The sequence below is a fragment of the Gopherus flavomarginatus genome, chromosome 3 (assembly GCF_025201925.1).
Source record: "Gopherus flavomarginatus isolate rGopFla2 chromosome 3, rGopFla2.mat.asm, whole genome shotgun sequence".
In the NCBI taxonomy this organism is placed as follows: Eukaryota; Metazoa; Chordata; order Testudines; family Testudinidae; genus Gopherus; species Gopherus flavomarginatus.
The window spans coordinates 150938205-150945031 of NC_066619.1; positions in this window are offsets into that span (position 1 = coordinate 150938205).

Here is a 6827-nt window from a genome sequence, read left to right on the forward strand (position 1 = left end):
TACAGCCTGTTTAGCTCACTGAGAACTTTCAATTTTCAAAAGCACCTAAGTGACTTAGCAATAGGATGTAGGCTTTGAGTCATGGAAGTGCTTTTTGAAAATGTTACTCTCTAACTAGCTATGGTTCTTACTGCTAAGACATGCCAACACTTTCAACTGTTACGGATTTAAACCTGGACTTGCAGAGTGAATTAGGCTATGAAAAAAACCTGTTCTTTATTTTAGCACCACAACTAAAAATATAGAACATAAAGCCTAATCCTGTTTGGCCACTAATATTGAATGGTTTTTGATCACTTCAATACTTAGTCAAGATACCAAAACAATATACAGTTCTATTCCAACAGAAAGCTCTAATCAGAGCCGAGAGGAAGAAATCATAAAAATCTATGGTTTATTAGGAAGAATATCTTAATTGCTGCAGCAAAATAAATGTAATTGATATATCTACTTTTTCATTTTAATACATCGTATTCAGACGAGCAGATTTTATCATGCTTATACTCTTCCAAGTTTATTTCTGCTGTGTCAACTAATTAATAGTGATATATGAAACCCAATTTACATGTCAAACTTTAGAATGAACATGCAATTTACTACAGTAAGCATGGGGCCTTATCTAGCATATTTCACATGAGAAGAACTCTCACTAGGAGTATTGCCAAAATAAGAATTGATTGGACCCATAACTAGTAAACTGGGAAAAATATATGTCCTGTAGTGATATTTAGATACCCACAGCATAAATGCCTTCACAACCAGGTAATTTCTTCTTCACTAGACGAGAATCTGAAGGCTTTTAAAAGAAGCTAAACATCATCAAGGACTGGACAGGGTACAGCATGTGCTGTTAAATATGTACATCCTACATCTGAAGGGTCTCACTTTGTTTTCAGAATCATATAGAATTAGCATTATGTTTAGTATATAGAGACGAAATATCAAATTCAACGAAGTGTCTTTCCAATCAGTCTCTTCCAGGATAGTCTCAAAATCTTCATATTTGGATACCATACAAATTTAACAAGAACAATTGTGTACATCTAAGTGGCTTCCTGCCGCAATGTACTTCACATTCCTAATGCCACTCCTAAAATTCAACAAACCCAACAGTCATTCTGCCCAGTATGCCACCCACCTAGTATTCTGTAGTTCCTTCTTTTGAAAAAGATCTTATTTTGTTTAAGCCCACAATAAGTGTAAGTTGAATTTCCAATAGAGGCACACAAACGGCTTTTATTGCAATGGCTTAAGCACAGTCTGCACTGACAATGATGTCTAGTGAACCTTAGGAATAGTTTTTAATTTGCTTTCCTATCTATCCTTGGTGGACACAAAGGTAAAAAACTCTGGTACCAAAAGCAAGAGTATGTAGCCATATATTTAATTATATTTCTTATTTCACAGCCAGTGGTCTGTGCAACACAAAATATAAAATACAGGGTCTTGCGCTGTTCTTCTCCCCCATAAGGTTTCTCCTGTATCTTTGGTGTTTTTAAAAGGTATGCACTCAATTACCTCAAAAAATTTAGGACAACCACATTTGCCTGGACATCAATGATTCAGTTTGTAACATTACACAGAAGTTGCATTACATACGTTTGGACTGTTTTGTTTCATTAATTCATAGAATTTCTAACATACAATTTACTGAAGTAAAGCGCCAGACAGTGGTCCTGTTCACTTAAAATTTTTTTTGATTGCCACCACATATTTAAAAAACATACAGCCTGTGATAGGCTACTCAAAGTAGGAAAAACAAATAGCTTGAAACTCAGTGCTAATAGTACTTATAAAAGTGCAGTGCTCCATATAGTCAGAAGCAAAATGACGATTAATACTTAAAGTGCTAGCTTTAAAGTTGGTTTGGTTCAGCATCCAAAACCTGGTTAGAACATGTATGGTAGTTAGGGACTAAATAAAAAAAAAAAAGGAGTAGAGAACGCTGAAATTGCGCATGCCACACCAAAAGTGCTCCAAATTACATCATCATTAGAGACGCACAAAGCCACTGTTCAGCTAATGAACATATACAAGCAAGCATCTGACATCTTCTAGTTTACAATAAAGAACACTTCATAAACTTCATTAGCACAAACCAATTCAGAAAGAAATTATCACAACTTACAAAAACAGTCTTCCAAAACACTTACAAATCTTCGCTACCACGATACTCAAAGTCAAGTGAAAGCTTTCCTGGAAAGCCTGCCAAATGTCAGCAGCAAGCTTCACAAATGCTTTGACATGCAGTTCGCAGAGGAGTCACATTAGAGACTGTCTCCTTTTTCACATTATCTTACAGTTAGCCTATGTATTTTCAGCTTTCTGAACAGGCATTAAACTTACTTTGTCTCTTGCCCACTGTAGCAGTGAAGAGACAATTAATGAAATAACAAGTTTATGAATGCAATCTTAATGAAATTCTTAGCATTAGCTCTTCATTTCTACAAAGGAAAGCATATCCCATATGTTTTTTGATAAGCAGATATTTTCTTTAAGCTTCTAGCACTTCATACTATATAGCTGTGAGAAAATGAGGACTTAACATGAAGACAGTGTGAAAAACACCAACATCTAAAACAACTGACACCCCCTTGTAATCGCATGGATGATCTCTAGGAGTACTGCATTTTACACATATTTTGGAGGTGGGTTGAAAAAAATACAGCATCCAACCAGGAAATCACTTTATCAGATAGTCTGCAAATAAATGGTGTGTGAACATCACTGTGCACCAAAGTGTATTTCATTTCAGTTCTTAATGCTTTCGTTTTTGTTCCCTGTAATCACTTCTGTCAAAGTAAAAGGTCTAAAACCATCTGAGGCAAGAATCTAAACATTAATAGTCAAGACTGGAGAGAAACAAGTGTATGATACCAGTTAACGGCTAGAATACCAGCCATTTAAATACATAAAAGAACCGCCACTCTTGTGTGGTCTGAGAAAATAATCTGGAGGAGGAGAGGGGGGTATGAAAACACACAGTAGACTGGTATCATCACATCTTACTTAGGGTGACCACATGTCCCAATTTTATATGGAGAGTCCCGATATTTGCGCTTTTTTTTTTAAATTAAAATATGGCTCCTATTACCTCCAAACCCATCCCAATTTTTCACACTTACTATCTGGTCACCCTATTCTTACTAGTACAGATAAATATAAATGTCTTTTTTCTTACAGTTTGGCAACGCTCACGTAACTTGTCATGCCAATTAAGACTCAATGAATTGAACTGTAACATAACCCACTTATTCCTGTACATGGGTTTCAAACAATAGTATTGGCCTGCTGTATTTTAAAATAGAAAAAAATACAAATTGAAACTACATGTAGATATAAGAGTTTATTTAATAGACACGGGGCTTAGAAAACTCTCTCCTCTAAGCCAAATGTAATTCAGTGCCTCGCCTCTGACTTCAAACTGTCAGTAGCTCCCGAGGTCCTTGGAGGCTTTGCCAGGCTATGCAGCCACAAGCTACTGACCAGGGATCAGCCTAACACTCTTCTGTGGCAATGGCCTCAGAATGCTGGAACTACAGCTGCCTGTGACCTTCCCTTCTCAGGGGAAAGTCTGTGACACTACCATACCTGACTGTCCCATAGACAGAGCGTTTGGGCTCTGGGGAATTCTTTGGCTTGAGAAAGAGATACAACATGCATGTGAAGGGTAAACATGCAGGGAGCCAGAGAAGAAAAAGTCTTAAAGATGTGTCCATGGCTGACTGCTCCCTTCTGGAGCCCAATCAGAAAGCAGGCCAAGGACTCTGCCAAAAGCCAAAACACAATTAGGGAGAAGCAAGAGCCCTCCATACAGCGTGCTGAGCCCACCACCTTCCTTCACACTCAGAAGAGGAACCCTTGCTGGCCCCAATGACCATCCCAGGGCCAACAAGAACTTTTTATTTAATTAAAGCTATTTGCAGAGAGGCTCCCCCATGCGCCTTCGTTCTTGGAGTCAGGCAGCTGGCACAGCCCCAGTGTTTTGTAACTCTATGAGCTGCAAAACCCCAGCAGGCAGAAGAAATGGCTGGATTAACAAAAGCTGCTGCACTGAGCTTGTTTACTTAAACTCTGCCGGAGAAGCTCTGCTCTGGAATGTATGGGTTTCCTTTTTGCCCACTGGTACTTATGGCCTCCTTGACTTGATATTGTTTGTATTACATTACACTTAGGAACCCCAATGGAGGTGCCCCACCGGAGAGGCGGCATGCTGAGAGGGAATGGAAGGCAGTGCCTGTCCCAGACAGCATACAGCATTATGGACAATACAGTCCAAAAAGCTACAGATATTTTCTTTCTGGAACTGGCTCATAAAATTCTTAAACAAAAAAACACACCAAAGTCAGAGTTCCTTTCTTCTCATAGCTCTAAGGTAGTGGTTTACACATGGGGGTCTTCAGACTCTCTCTAAGATTCCCAAAGGGGTTCACACTTCCATTCAAAAATTTTTTAGGAGTCTGCAAAGGAAAAAAGGTTGAAAACCACTGCTCTAAGGAAAAGCTCCCTCCCTCTTTCAGGGTTGCTTTACCAAATACAGTCTGCTCAGCAGACACAATACATAGGGTTATTTTCAGGAGCTCAATGTGCATGAAAAAGATGTTTCTCCTTACAGTTTAGGTTTTCAAAGAAGCCTAAGGGAGGTGGGCCCTGAACTCCTAGTGAATTTCAGTTGGTGTGAACGCAAATCACCACTGACTTATGTAAAGTATTCTGTGCAGCAAGCATCACTCATAACTGTAACAAATGTTTAAACGATGCATCAAACCACTGCAATCCAGGCTTACATGTTCCACACTGAAATCTTTCTACAAAGTTCTTTATAAAAACATATTTGCAGCTGTGCCATAAAATCAGCTTCAGTGATTTGCATTTTCTTCTACCATTCTCCCTTCTTAAAAAGAAAATGTCTTTTTTGCCATGGTTAAAAATGCTAAACGTCTTACAAAGACATTACTCTGTGGTGGCACATCTGTGCCGTAGCTTGTAGTTTTCTGCAACTAATTACAGGCCTGACAATGAAACTGTGGAGTGTGACAAAGTTCCTTCTCTACCTTGGTGGGTCCTGCGCTTATTGGCGGATTTGCTCACCTCAGTGATCTTCCCCTCTGGAGGAACCCACAGTCTGGGTCAACTCCTCCTGTGTCTGATCAGGAGTTGCGAGGTTTGGGGGGAACCCGGGCCCACCCTCTACTCTGAGTTCCAGCCCAGGGCCCTGTGGGTCGCAGCTGTCTATAGTGCCTCCTGTAACAGCTGCATGACAGCTACGATTCCCTGGGCTACTTCCCCATGGCCTCCTCCAAACACCTTCTTTATCCTCACCACAGGACCTTCCTCCTGGTGTCTGATAATGCTTGATTGTCTGATAATTCCTCAATTCTCCAATAACACACCCTCTCAGTCTCAACTCCTTGTGTCTCTTGCTCCCAGCTCCTCACACACGCTTCTTCTCCTTTGGCTCCTCCCTGCCTGACTGGAGTGAGCTCCTTTTTAAACCCAGGTGCCCTGATTAGCCTGCCTTGATTGGCTGCAGGCAATCTCCACTGCCTTCTAGAAAGATCTTAATTGGCCCCAGGTGCCTTGATTAACCTGGAGCAACTGCCATGTGGTTACCGCAGTACTAGGGATTTGTTTAGCCTGGGGCTAACATACCTGTTCCTCAGTACGTTACTGTAGCCATCTGGCCTTGCCCCATCGCAGGAGCTAGAGAAGGTCACTCATCCACAGCAGTCAGGATCACTTGGTAAGCCAGATGCAATCAAATGATGTGTTTTAATGCAACCAAACATGGTTGTCACATACTCAGGAACAAAGGCAGCAAGTCACACTTACAGGATGGGGGACTGTATTCTGGAAAGAACTTAAAAGTTACAGAGGGCAACCAACTGAACATGAGATCCCAACAGGACTAAGAGGGCTCATGCAACTCTTGGATGTATAGACAAGATAATACCTAACTGGAGTTGGGAAGTGTTATTACCTATGTATACAGCATTAGTAAGCCCATAACTGGGCTACTGCGTCCAGTCCGGGCATCCAGACTTCAAAAGAAGATGAATAAATCAGAGAGGATTCTAATCAAAGATACAAAAATACTGTGACCTGGAAAATCTGCACTGCAGTGAGAGACTAAAGGGATTTAATCTATTTAGGTTACCAAAGAGAAAGTTAAGAGGAAACAATCTGTAGGTTAAGGCTTCCTAATATCAAACAGCCTTTTTTCTGTGTAAATACTTGGACTATGATTGAGGTATAACAAGATCCACCATCTGGAAGCTGAAGTTAGGAAAAATGCAAATTGGAAACAAAATGCAACTTCACAGTAAGGATAAACTATTGGACAGTGGAGGACTTGGATCCTCATCTTTTGTACTCCTAGAATTTATTTTTTAAAAACCATCACAGCTGTACTGAGCTTAGTCTAAAAGAGAAAAATAAAGCATCTCTTTTATATCTGTAAACTGCCTTTGCTCTTCAGTTGGAATTGGCCTTGTAGTAGGAAAATAGTTCCTTTCCTCACTGCATTTGACCCACAAAGTATAGCAGTTCTTCAATTATAATCCAGGGGTCTGATTTTTCAAAAATTTTGCCATCCTCTTGCCTTCACTGAGTTGTGTGCATGCTCAATGCCTTTCAAAATCAAAGATAAATATTTAGTGTCTAATAAAACCACATGCCATTCAGGGAATACATTCACTCTTAACTGTACCATACATTTACACACACACACCCCAAATATGTGAAGATGTCCATGCGACAGATTAATCTTTCTTTATGGCTGTGCAATTTATCACCTCAGACTGCCTCTCCTACTTTACTCATTAATC